We start from the raw sequence: 15,345 nt of genomic DNA on the forward strand, positions 1-15,345 counted from the left end.
CGTGTGACATCATCACGCCTTTCACGTAATCACGTGAACTGACTGTCAACGCAGTGCGTAGAAAACCAGGAAGACCTCCAAAAAGCGCTTAAGAAAACATGCATTATATAATTGAGAAGGCAGCGAAACAATAAGAAGCGAGCGAGTGACATATACTACCATATTCATGACTGCTGCTACCTCGGAAAGAAAGCAAGGTGTAAACCTAAACTTTAAATTAAGTTCATAGACAGGCTACCGCTGGCGTTTCACATGCCCACAGGTAATGCGGGATACAAGTTTAATGTGAGGACACAGGATATAAACGAGAGTTTTGATCACTTTTTAACTAAGTTAAAATTGTAGGTGAAGGGGTGTGCTTATGCAAATTCCGAGAGACTGTGTTTGTGGGGATTGACAGTTAAGGCGGGTGGGGGAGTCACGTCATCATCTCCTCTCCCACTCCCATTCATCTCATTTGGCTCTGAGCTGAGCTCCAGCTAACGCCGTCTTCGAAGCAACCGTCAGACTGCCACCAAATACTCACAGAAAAATCCACAAGTTAATACACATGCTGTCTCTATAGAGTTTCTCCACACTGAATCCTCCAGGCACTACTTACAAAAGGTTACATTGACAATCGTGTTACGTTATTTTTAAAATCTTTCCTTTTCTTAGCACAAGCACAGCTGAGAAGCTTCGATGCATATGCTCCATAGCGTTAAAAATAATGCATTTAATCACACTTTGCATTACAAGCAAAGGGGAGCTTTTGTCAATGCATGATTTCCTGGTACACGATTACATTGATCAGCGCATCCCGATTCATTTTAACCTCGCACCACCTTAGTTTGAGAAGAAGTATGAAAAAATATGAGGTTAACACAGAAAAACAGATCACCAATTCAAGCTTTATGAATAATCGATTCGCCATCAATAATTGTTTTGGTAAAGCCATCCTCCTTCCATTTTATAATTTTTCCGCCTCTAGCCGTGATTAAATGAACGGTAAATAAAGTAAGAGCAAAGCGAGGGTGACTTATTTAGGCAGGCATATATATGACAGCAACACTCATGACAATGTCAATCATGTTACGTTATTATTAAAATGTTTCCTTTTCTTTTCATTACTTCTTTAACACACTACTTCTCCGCTGCGAGGGGTATTTTGATATATATATATATATATATATATATATATATATATATATATATATATATATATATATATATATATATATATATATATCATATAATATATGAATGACCTCCAAAGAGCTGAGACTTTTGATATCATGAACGTGTCTGCAAAAGTCGAGCAGCCAGCACGCGTGCATAGCTGTGCCGGCCTTTGAGACGCTGACTGCGCTTCTGCCTTAAGTCAAAGTGAGCACTTTTAATTTTTTTCATCCTCCCCCTGCGCTATAGCCCAGACAAGTGCAAACACGGGACCCCTTTTCTACACCACGGCAAAATAATATTAAGGCGATTCACACTTTCTTTTGCGTATACGATTATGAGGTTCTCACCCGGATTATGAAGACACGCACACGAGTGCAGGACTGACAGTGCCATCACAGCAGATTAATGGCGGGGCGACTCACCAGTCTACACAAGACCCACGCGACTGTCCCAAAAGGCGATCATAGCGTCAGCGAACACATCTCTCTATACTATATAAAAGAAAAAGGCAACTTTCCTTTCTTTACACCTTTTTTCCTTTTATCCCAAACCAAAGCCTTTCTCGCTTAACACTGCAGAGGACACAAAACTAATTTTCTTTAAATGCCGGTAAGGCACATTACCAGAGGCACAAATTTGAGCGTTCACATAGAAAATGTAATTTCTATACCACAGCCGTCGTGTAGCGCCTTTCAAAAGGGATCTACTACCGAGAGATGATCCATATATATTTTAGCTGCTGTTAGTTACTTACCTGTTGTGTTACACAGTCTTTAAAATGTAGTTTACCATAACAACTCCAGTAGTGCTCAATTTACCTGTACTTCTTAAAAGCGTTAATGTTTTACTGTTTAATAACTTATAGACTATATTTTATTATTTCTCCCTTGCACTCAGTGACCAAAGCTATACACACACATATATAAAAGCTATACACACAAGTATATGTATGTGTATATATATGTATGTATGTATATATATATATATATATATATATATATACACACACACACCTATCTACATTATATATATATATATATATATATACACACACACACACACATACATACGTACATACATACATACATACATACACACATATATATACTTTGTGTGTGTGTATGTATGTATGTGTGTGTATATATGTTGTAGATAGGTATGTATATATATATATGTGTGTATATGTAGATATGTATATAGATATGTAGATATGAAGATATGTATGTGTATATATATGTGTATATATATATATATATATATATGTATGTATGTATGTGTGTATATATATATGACAGCAGCAATCCAAGCTGTGAGAAAACAGTAAAAAGGAGGCGTGTCAGACATCATGGTACATTTTCTGATGCAGCTAGACGAAAAAACTTTGTGACGCTGCGCCAAATACACAAAACAATTACTTTGACAATCATGTTATATTATTTTTAAAATGTTTCCTTTTCTTTTCATAACTTCTTTAACACACTACTTCTCCGCTGCCAAGCGCGGTATATATATATATATATATATAGATAGATAGAGATATATATATATATAGATAGATATTAGAACAACATATATATATATATATATATATACGTATATATATATATATATATACGTATATATATATAGATAGATAGATAGATAGATAGATAGATATGAGAACAACACTCATATCAATGACAAAACAATTACATTAACAATCATGTTACGTTATTTTTAAAATTTTTACTTTTCTTTTTCGTACCTTCTTTAACACACTACTTCTCCGCTGCAAAGCGCGGGTATTCTGCTAGTTATTTAATAAAAATAATAATTATTATTATTTAGTAATTGCCATTATTAGGGTATAAATGGATATAAATAATTGCATATAAATGATTTGCCAAAATCTGTTGTATGTAAACGATACTGTTTTAAACGTTATTGTTTTTTCATCAGAACTCCCAGTTTCCACGTCTACCTGTATTAGTTTAAATTGCACTTTTGCCACTCACGATAGGGCGGACGCGCTGACGTATCATGTCAACTGGGCAACACAATGAATGCGGCGTCTATCTATATATGTCTATGTTTTCCGTAGCCTGCTACAGGAAGGTACTTTCTCGACCACTAGCATTGGTTTCGCTCCATGCTATTTTCGTTATACTGCGACGGTTGTTTCCTGAGCCTTTGTTATACTGAATGCCTTTCTCACTGTTTTCTGTTCCTATTCTTACACCGCTGTATGCTACAGCGGGCGTCGGCTAGTAAATAAATAAATAAATAAATACAAGAGAGCAAAGAGTAAAAACAAAAGGATATCAGTAGCCAAAAATAGTGAGCCCACAGCAGATGATTGAGCTGATGCTTTATTGTTTTTGGTGTTCAGGCATTTGTAACAGTGCTTGGATGTAACTATGTCATAAAACAATAAAAGATGATTATTAGAATGTCAAACCAGTGATTCTTGTAACTGTCATGTTTATGTAGAAATATATGCAAATTATATCTTGTCATGCCTGGGCTGATGAGGCTGGAGAAGACTGAGCAAACAGAACTTTTATTGTGACACGTGCAGGAACAGCACTCATTCTTTATTCCTCAAAGGTGCCTTAGTTCAAATTTGGAGCAAAACAAACAATGTCATAGTTGTTTCCATGATAAAAACTGCAATGCTTGAGTTTAAAATAATTTGTAGGTATCTTCCTTGAGAGTACTCAACTTGAGAGAAAAGGACAAGAGAGAACAGCACAATAGTTGAGTGAACAGGCTTTAAAGAACCGTAGTAACATGTGATGAGTGCTTTACACAGCAAGGCAGCTACTGTAGTTACAACTGACATCACGAGAGCGTGTTCTTTAAGCATAGGCACACTTTCTAACAGAGTGCTTTCCCTATACTGTAGATGAGGTGGCTGAAGCTGTGTTACAGTTATGATATCTATACACTTAACTGGTAGGAAGATAAGGTTAACTAGAGGAACTGTGAAGAATATGCATGAAGAAGGCTAGAAAGGTTTTGGTAGCTGTTTGGAGATGTGTGTTATGATCTAATTCTATTTTGCATTTTTAGCGACTTATTAGTAAAATATTATCAAGATATTTGGCACCTATTTGTGATTTTGATTCATGTAGACTATGAATTCTGCAATATATTTTGAATTAGACTATATATACAATGTTATATGTATTATTGAGCTGCCTCTGACGCTGTTTTTGTTTCTTTACAGGTGCTGCCTTTTGTGGCACTTGGTGCCACTGCCCATCAGCCAAGTTATTTGCTGCCTAAGGTAAAGTAATCTGTGATGGAGGATCACAGGAATCATCAGGTAGAGGGATCCTTTTATCGGACTGGCTGGCCCAGCATTGACTCAGCTGTGGAATGACCAATAGGGGCAGACAGGTTGATGTCTGAGGTCTCCAGGACTCTGAACAAATCCAAATCATATTATGGGATATCATCTACTGTTAAATTCTGCTCTGTACTTGTAATATTTCTATTGCACTATTATTCTGTACTAGCAAAATACCAGCGCTTCGCAGCGGTGAAGTACTGCCTTAAAATTTTTATTAAGAAGAAAAGTAAACCTTTTTAAACTAAGGGAAAATATACCAATAATTATTTGTTAAGGATCTCTTTGTATGCCACGTTGTCATTTCGGCCCTCCGGTTGTAATATGACCAAGCTGTGCGCTGAGCTTACTCTTGAGCATATAACGTACAGTTGGCCATGTGAAAAGCAATCTTGCCTCAAATCTCACAGCTTGTATTGCTGCTGTCATAATCAGTTTGAGTTTCATGGTTTGTTTCAATTACGTTAGTATTTGCAGGACTTGTTGTGTTGAAGTGACATTTGGCATCTGTCAAGCGTTGTAAGCGTACAACCGGTTTCATCGATAACTTTGCATCCAGCTTTTGAGAGTTTAGACGTTCATAAACATCAAAGTGTCCACTACTCAAATCGTCACCTGTGAATCTAAGATGTTTAAGAGGCATTGGCGGTTCTCCAAAGGTGTAAAATATTTGGCCATTTCGGTACACTTAAAAGTGACAGCTGAACATTTCAGCGGCAGCCATCAACTCACATGCAGAAGCATAGGTGAAGGGCTTAAGCATTTCATTCTTATAGTGCTCCTGTGTAGTATAATTATCTCCTGTACCGTCATTCCACACCTTGAACCTGTCCCAGTCATTCAATCCATAAGACACAATGTTCCTCCGGATATCAAGTGTGAGCCTGATATGGCCGTGCAATATGTAACACAGAGAATGGAAAAGGCAAGCGCCATCTCCGGGCATGGAAACCACTCGGTAGGTGACAGTTCTTTGATCGATGGTGATCACCTTCATAGACATGTTAATAGGGATACGGTTGGAACGATAAAGGAAATGGGTACCTGAACAATGTAAACTAAGTCTAAAATACCTATACAATAACTATAATCGTAATAAACGAACAATAAAACAGCGGAGAAGCCGTGGATTAAATAAAAAGGCTGCAGTTATCAGCAGGGTGACGTGAATACCGTGGCGATGCAAGGAAGGGAATGAAGAGACCGGAGCAACGGACGGCCTTATATAGGCGGGCAGCCAACAACGTGGGAGGCATGGGGATTGGGGACCCAACGCCACCTCACACGGCGCCCGAGCTACAGGCTATGGATATATATATATATGTACGTAAGTAGGATTCAGTTAGCATTGGGAACCAGCATACCAAATTTCTTGAAGATGAGCCCATAGGTAACAAAGACCGTTGGAAAGTTCAATATGGCGGCCGACAGTGGCGTCATACCACTGAAATAAGTACGTACATCGGTTTCGGTTAGCACAGGGAAGCCGCCTGCCAAATTTCGTGAAGATGGGGCCATAAATAAGAAAGTTTAACATGGCGGACATTGTTGACCGTTATGACCATTACGCATAGAATTTCGAAATGAAACCTACTTAACTTTTGTAAGTAAGCTGTAAGGAATGAGCCTGCCAAATGTCAGCCTTCTACCTACACGGGAAGTTGGAGAATTAGTGATGAGTGAGTCAGTGAGGGCAACAAAGACTGTTGGAAAGTTCCATATGGCGGCCAACAGTGGTGTCATACCACCGAAATAAGTACATACATCGGTTTTGGTTAGTGCAAGGAAGCCGCCTATGACCGTTACGTGCAGAATTTTGAAATTAAACCTGCTTAACTTTTGTAAGTAACCTGTAAGGAATGAGCCTGCCAAATTTCAGCCTTCTACCTACACGGGAAGTTGGAGAAGTCACTGAGGGCTTTGCCTTTTATTAGTATAGATTGAGAATTATTTGTTCTGTTCTGTGTATTGTATTGTATTGTATTTACCCCCTTTTTTGACACACACTGCAACCCACCTGGAAAGGGATCTCTCTTTGAACTGCCTTTTCAAAGGTTTCTTCCATTTTTTTTCCCTACAAGGGTTTTTTTGGGAGTTTTTCCTTGGCTTCTTAGAGAGTCAAGACTGGGGGGCTGTCAAAAGGCAGGGCCTGTTAAAGCCCATTGCGGCACTTCTTGTGTGATTTTGGGCTATACAAAAATAAATTGTTTTGTATTGTATTTTGTTGTCACCTTGGTAGTGGCCTGGGAATGCGTGTCTATGACCTCATCATAGCAACAGTATAAAAGGCTTCCATTGATATCCCATCCACGATTGCTGATACCAACCCTAAAAATTCTCCTTGTTGTGGTCCTTATAGTTTCTGGTTAAAAATCTTAAGCTAAGTTGATTTTATGATTAGGTTTTGATCTCAATATTTTGTCTTTTCAAGTAACAATCTTTCCCTGATTTCTAACTGCATCCCATTTTCTAGTGTCTTTACTTTCCTTGTTTTAAATTCATCCTTCTAGTCAAACAATAAGCATGTTGGTGTACTTTACAGAAGATGGATGGAAGATAGCAGGCCACTTGGGTAGAAGTAAAGGACCAGGAGATAAATAGAAACTAAAAACAAGCAAAGATAAAATAGAATAAAGACAAACAAATCTTTTACCGAAACCAATGCAAGACATAAAGCCATACATTATAACCAAAGATCCTTTCAGAAATTACCACACACAATTCGCTTTCACAGGTAATCCAAAATCTTGGACATACTGTTGTAAACGACCTTTTAATGGTCGCGTCATATGATACAATTTCTGGTGCCTCATCCTTTGTTACTACATGTGATGGTTCACCACAAAAGACTTAACAGAGAAGAAATATGTCATGAAAACAACCATACAGTCTAGAGTCCTTCATGTTCAAACCTACACACTTGGCAATTACAAAACATATTTCAATTAAAATAGATTAGTTTCCACATTCATAACAGTGATTAAGCCATCCTAACAGACAGACTTAATATATTTGCAGAGTCAGTTTCAGGGTGACAGCAAAACTTGTTTTGCCTTTTATACTTAGTCTTCAATGTTTAATGTTTAATAAAATTATTTTCATTTGCTTAAGCATCTCCTGGACACTTTAATTTTTAGCATGAGCAACATATTTTTGAAAAGATGTCTAGGATCCTTAGTACATCTATGCACTAGTGTTGACACTTTCAGTGCCTTTTGTCACTTTTTCAAGCAATGATGGCACTGCTGTGACTGTTGTTGAGCATTATTGGTTGACGAATGGCTATCATATTACATGCCCAACCTCGGTTAACGAATTGCAGTATTTTTAGCCAAAGAATCCCACCACCATACCTTTTAAGTGAATGTAAAGTCAGATGCTAGATACACAAAGGTAAACAATTTAGAAAACACAGATTTTTCTTGCTAAAGCTTAATGAGTAGTAGGGGCCTTCTTATCATTTATGGGATGGTGAACCTATGGCCATGGACAATGGCAATGCTTCAATATCGAGATTTCAAAAAGATAAGTTTACACTTTAACATTTTCAAGACATTTTGTGACAACAGAATTTTATTCAAAACTAAAAGACATAAAATTTTAAAGGTACAGTACATCCCTAAAGATTTACTGTATATTTTACTTTGATTAAATAAGTACTATTGTGGCAGGCTTGGCAAAAAGTTCAAATGTTTAAATGCTAAATTTGCTCAATCAAAACCTGAGCAGAGTGGTTTTTCTTGAAGATTGACATTTGTTCCAGTACTGTATATGTAACATTTAGCAAAGGCATTCATTGTACCAGATGCATACTGTGTTTCAAAAGATCAGTGACAACTGCAAATAAGTTTATTTAATTATACATTCATATTACAGTAAATATATAATGCATTTGTTCAACAGTAGTTACTGCAGGTCTGACCCAGACTGGATCTACAGACCTCTAAAAGGTAACATCATAAATCTTTAATATTGATATAGTACTTTAAATAACAAAATAAAATTCCAGACACAGATACATACATACGCCTTCCTACTTCTGTGCAGGTCTGCTATTCATTTCAAGTCATAAGATTTTTCTTCTTTGATTGCTAAGGAGTAACAAGGATAAAGGAAAAATGAGCTTTCTGATTTAGAGGCAGCTAAGTGTTTTTGCAGTGCTTCTCCATAGGGAACAGTCTGCATCATCTGGCAAGTCACACATCAGCTTCAGCCACCAGAGAGGTAGACATTCATACTGTCAAATGAGCACGGTCAGCTCTGGCCTTCTTTAGCTGTGCAAAAAAGGAATATTACATTGTGAAGAAATGCTTTCTCTTTAAATTCACAGTTCAGTTCATGCCCATTTATTCATGTTTGACTTGCAAAGAAGAGATTCTGTCATTTTAAACAAATGGGTCTTGTTTATTAGTTATTATGGGACCATTTTCAGAAATGGTTTGTACTTGAAATGATGGCACATCCAACTTATGCTGGACATTTCTCAGACTTCATGTCTATTAGAGGAATTCCAATTTGTGTTTGGCCTCGTCAGACGTTGCTTCTTCATCAAATTTAGAGGCTTTGAAAAAGAACAAAAAAAGAGTACTGGAAATGATATTATGGAAGTTTATCAAAATGTAAGGTTGTTTCCTTGGCATCCAAAAAGTCTGCATAGCATAAGTGAAATTGCACCCTAGATTCCAAAAATAATGGCTGCTTGAAGCTTCTGTTATCTCAATTACTGCTGTCCTCGTTAAAGGTTGATGTCAGGAGGTGAAAACTAAGCAGAGCAACAAAGAGTAAAAAAAAAAAATAGAAAAAAGGATTCCAAAGGTCATCAAAGGAACTCCGTTTCTTACAGAGCTTTTCATAGTTTGCACTTTATTTGAAGTGTTTTACAATGGTATAAAATAGTAATGCAGTGCATTTGCAGTACCAGGCAGCCATGCTAGCACAGAGGTGAGCATTTTTGTCTCATAAGTTCACCATCCTGGGTTTGAACTGCATATTCTTTCTGTGTCTGCATGGATTTTACTCCAGTTTTCCTCTCACATTCCCAAAAATATGCTGTTTAGATGATTTGGCCCCAGTGTAAGTGAGTGTGGCAGTGTGTTTATGTACAGGGTGGTCCAGATCTAATTATGCAGATCCAGATCGTCTGGATGACTTTGATTTATGCGGGGACGATTCCAGTTTGGCGCAAAGCCGAATGTTCATGTCATCAGTTTGCACACTTCTTGATGATCCGGGATTTTTCGGGTGATTTTCTATGTAATAAACTTAATAAGTTATAGCGTAATGGAAATTGCATAATTAGATCTGGACCACCCTATATATCAGGGTATCAGTAATGTACATATGTTACATTTTGTTTGTTTTAAAATATTTGCTTCTTTTGTATTTCTGTTTTAGTTGAATTATTGTTCTTTTGATAATTTTTTTGCCATTTTATTATTTTTAATAAACCATCATAATTCATCGTTTACTTTTGTTGTCACAAGGGAGTCTCAGAAACGCAGAAGGCTTGTTTATTTAACTCAAAAACTTTACTACTTCAAAATGGACATATTTGGTAAGTTTTTGTGCTATTTTCACCTTGGAACCTTGTTACCTATTAGCTCCATTATAAAATGCAAGCGCAGGCTAGTTATCTTTTAAAATGTATAAACTATGCTACAATTTAGAATGCAATTCCATGTGCCAAATTAATATATACTCGTACCATGATTGTGAAGAATTCAATTCAGCTTCAAAAATACCAAAGGGGTTAACTCAGAAATTTGGGCCTAATGGCAATTACCGTAACATTCTGTGTATGTGGAGCCAATTTGACCACCCAGGTCCTTGCAGTGGATTCTAGAAGCTCAAACTTACCCCAAATATGCATCTGCGGCTCTTGGTAATTACAGGGTAATTTGTCATTCGATATACACCATTTAGAATTCACATACTGTATGAGGTTCCTACCAGATAACCAGGCTTGAAGTTTCATTGACATCAATGTTTGTCCATTTACATTACTAACTTTACATTAGTCTGATATTTTGTTTTCATATTTGAAAGCAAACCGTTTAAGTCAAAGAAAGAGAAGGTTGATGAAACAGTTAACTGACGATGTTGTGTAAATGTCAGATGCTTTCACAACTAAAGCCAAAGGAGACACCTCTGCATTTGACTCAGTAGTTAGCATCAGCTTTGTCTTATCTGGTAGTACTGGGCCTTGTTCACATTCAGGTATTTATAATAATTCCCGGTCATGTCACAAGAGTAGCAGGAGCAGAGAGAGTTTAGCATTTTATATAGGATGAAATTAAATCTAATATAGCCAATGTTCAACTATAAAGCAAAACAAAATAATCTTAGCATGACAATAAGCTGTATTACCATTATATTAGCCAGTGATGATTATAACTTAACATGACATAGTTAAACATTCTTATTTCAGACCAAGATTACTGATAGGCCAGAGTCAACTGCTTCAGAATCAGTCACAAGGCAGCAAGAGGGCACCAGTCAGAGAAGCCGCTCATACTGCCACACTAACACTTGCGTGGGACCAATTTAGAATCACCTTTGTGCCTAACACGTCTTTGGGATGAGGGAGGAAAATTGAAGTAGCAGGAAGAAGATCCACACGTACATGGTGAGAGCCTATAAATGGCAAGTAATAAAAAATAAATATCATACAAATGACAGTGCATTCAGTCAAAAGGAAATATTTTTGCCAGTGTCTGACATCTCTGTGAATGTTGTCACATTCCTGTAACAATGAAAGCCCACTAGATCTCATAAATAATGTTCCAAAATTCTTTAGCAATGCTGACTTCCTATAGTTTTTCACATGCAGGAAAACATCTCAAACATTAACTTCCATTTCAGGAAGTTTATTTTGCCAAGATATGTAAATTTATCTAACAGATAATTTAGGCAGCCATCTTTGGAACACACATTCTATGCTTCTGGCTGAAAGTTGCACTTGAAAGGTGGCCATGATTTACATTAACTTTTCTCAGTCCTGGTGCTGTGGAAAGAACTATGGATTCAGGTTTTTATCACAACCTGCTCCTTTACTAAATTCCTATCTTATCTTACATTTTTGGTATTTACGTTTGTTTTATTTTTGTACATTTAGTTAGCCTAGTAGAAATTTACTCACAGTAAAGTTCTGAGACAGACGATTAGTCGACAAGAGACTAATATCAATTCTTCACAATATTCCAATTCATTTCAATTTACCTGGTTAAGAAAATGAATAGATGCTATTAACTTTTATCTGCATGAATTGCTTCTTCAGTGTTTTTTCTGTTTACAGTAGGTAGTATGAATGAACAATGAAGCCAGTTATCAGTTCAGAGCCATATGTGTAAATTCAACAAGTCGTTGCTTTGAAAAGCATTCATGGTGAAAACAATTGTTCAAAAAGGATTCCACGCAGCCAAATGAAAGCTAACCACAGTCTCACCATTTTTCTCAGTAATGCAAAAGGAATGAAGAAGAGTTTTGAATTAATAAATCAAATTGAGAAACTGAAAAAAGTAATGTAAGTAATGAGCTTCAAAGAAGGACAAGAATTAGGTCAGATTAAATTATTTGGATTCAAAATTATCAGTCCAATGTGACTATGACTCATACTTAAATCTTAATGGATTACAATTTTTTCTTACTACTATCAGACAGCCTTGGGATGACCATACACCATCATTATTTTTGCTCAAATGAAAGAATCCCAATGGGCAGGTTGTTCCATGTATTAGTTCACATGACAAAGAACAATTAGAAAGAAAGTCACTTAATATGGTAGCCCCTTCATTAAATTCAGCTTCAGCTGGCACTCTTTACAGTAATAAATGGCCGTCATAACAGTATATAGCCAAGGTTGAGACCCAAAACGATGCCAGTATGGCCAAAATATTGTCCTTAACATTCTTCATCTCCTAACTCTCTCTCTGTCACATGCCCTCTTTAACCAGGTTTCTCTTCCTCCTGCTTAACGAATCAGGGAAAATCTATAAAACCTCAGGGCCACAGGGTCTTCTGGCTACCCAGGAGACCATTGCACTCCACCAGCTCTGTAACATATAAAAGAGCACGTCTTGTAGTCAGTCTGTTTGCTGCCTTTTTTAAAATGGTCACAGTCCAACTCATTCCAGTCAAGGACCATGTAAGTCCATCTGATGGGGAGGAATAACCAATCATAAGAACAATTATTGTAAGAAATAATGTAATACAAAAAAAAGGCACTTTGTGAATTTAAACCATACTGATTCTCGTATCAGCCTAGAAAGTCGGGGATGAGAATGACATCAAAACGGAGTCAACAATATGTTGCAGTGTGAGTTGCCGCTCCATTATTCAAATTAGTGGCCTCAATGCCAGCTGTAAGGAAGTCACAGTCACACAATCATTATTCTACCGTGATAAAGGTGAACAGTCCTTCTTAGGATAGCAAGCTACCTAAAGTAACATATCCTTATTAATATTGTATTATTGCTAGTGCTCTGAGGAGATATGCAGGTAAGAATTTCATTGTACGATGTATACCATATATTATGTACACATGGCGGTCAACTTGAACTTGAGGAAACAGATGCCTTCTGCCCAGTATGTCTGCACATCGTCTTCAAAAGGACACTGTGGAATAGTCTTGAGTTGGAACCATATGTTGCTCTCTAATGGCCAGATGCTAATTTATCCTCTGTGCATCTTCCATGGTCAAACATAGGGCATATTGCCTAGTAGTGGTGCACATCTTCCTGGTCTGAAATAATTGTGTTTGAACACTATAACGGCATGGTTAAGTCTATATCTCTATAACGTAATTAAGTCATTAGGTTATATAACGATGTGTTATGTACAAGTCAATGGATTAAGTTATTTAATGCACTAGTGAGGCCTAACACTGAGTACTGTGTTTAGTTTTGGTCTCTGTATTACAAAAATGACATAGCAGTGCTGGAAACATCCAGAGAAGGCCAGGCTGATTGTAGGACTGCTGAGTATAGCTAATGAGGAAAGACTGAAGGAGTTGAACCTTTTCAGTTTCAGCAAGCAGAGGTTTACAGGCAACATAACTGAAGTGTTTAACATTGTGAAAAGTAATTAGTACAGTAGATCTCATGTTGTTACTTTAAATTTTGCCGCAAAAACAAGGAGACACAACTAGGAACTTACTAAGGGCAATTTCGCGCAATTGTTACAAAGAACTATACACACATGGAATAAATGATCAAGTAATGTGATGGAGAGTAGAACTGCAAGGACATTCAAATCTTGACTTTATTTTGAATAATCTATATGAATGGCCTGTTCTTGTCACAATTGTTATAATGTATAACTTGCTGTACTTGTTCTACCCTTTTCCTTCCTGGCAACCTCTTACCTGCAGGCTGCTGCCAGCTCTTTAACCATTTTTACTTTTATGGCTACCTTTTACTTAACTATTCATGACCTCCCGTGCTTTTTGGGTGTAGGAGAAAGGAGCAGAACTTTTCAGATAGGAAAAGAAATTTTCTTCTAACATTTAAAAGTGTAACTTAAATTGTAACTTAATGACTTTACAAAGACACTGTTCCTTTTCCATGTTAAAACATTCTCTTATGTTATAAGCAAAATGCACTTTGTTTATATTTACTTTTGTGTTGAGATACGAATCACTTAATTGTTATGATAATTAGTTTAAGTAAAAAATGTAGAAAACTTCTGCAGAATTATAAGCCTAATGTGTTGGATATTACTTGACTGTGCTCATTTGTACTGCTAAGAGTTAGGAACTGTTTTAAATGTATAAATGTATAAGCTGAAGCTGTTTGTTATTCAAGGATGTCTGTCGCCTTTTAAGGTATACAAGCAGACCACACTGTATCATGTAAAGCACTTTGAGCTACATTATTTGTATGAAAATGTGCTATATAAATAAATGTTGTTGTTGTTGTAGCCTCCCTACTTCTGAAGTCAGAAGTGTGTGCTCCAAAAGTGGCTGATTTTGGAAGCAGGATTTTATTTTTATGAGCTCCAGATAAAGGCAAAAATTTCTTTAAAAACATGACCATATCTAAGTATAGTTATATTAGATCAGAGAAGTGAAATGATCAGAGAGAGGAGTGGGAAAGTAAAACTCAAAATGCTTTTGAGTCACTGCCCAGACTTCAAGTAACAAGACAAGTGGCACCTGGTCACCAGCACACATGTTGGATATGTTGTTAATCTTTTTCTTATTGCAGAACTACCAGATGATCCTTTCATTTATGGCACTAGCTATTTGCATTAGTGTGGAATTTTGTCTTAATATATCTGCTTTATAGTACTCAATGTGTACAGCCTTATCTGCACATGGACAGCTGCTTTAAGCAAAGAGACTTACCAGCTCAGCATAAGCAGGCTAAATGGTTAAGCTACACCTGTGCCAGTCACCAAAGCGGGTGACTGCTCACCATGCTGCTTTTATTATTGGAGGCGTCTCCCCTCAGCTGCTAACCACTGTGGGAATATGGAAATTACCCACACCAGGAGCTTATATCTCTATACCTTGAATATATTATAATGGAGATATTATATTTTGGTTTGCCTACACTACATTAAATCTTAACTATATTGTGTATATGTGCATTAGGTATCTGCTTATAGTGCTGTACATGTAGGTGTGCCTTACTTGCACATAGACAGCTGCCTCAAGCAAAGAGACTTACCATCTCTGCACAGACAGCCCAAATGGTTGTCTTCAGGCCTCAGCTACACCTATGCCAATCACCAAAGTGTGTGCCCACTCACCATGTTGATTTCTTGTCAGATGCTAACATTTGTTGGAATATGGCAATCTCACACACCAGGTGCTCTTAACTATGTACCTTGACCCAATCAAGCAGTATAGAGTT

Source organism: Polypterus senegalus, chromosome 11, assembly GCF_016835505.1.
Source record: "Polypterus senegalus isolate Bchr_013 chromosome 11, ASM1683550v1, whole genome shotgun sequence".
Classification (NCBI taxonomy): domain Eukaryota; kingdom Metazoa; phylum Chordata; class Cladistia; order Polypteriformes; family Polypteridae; genus Polypterus; species Polypterus senegalus.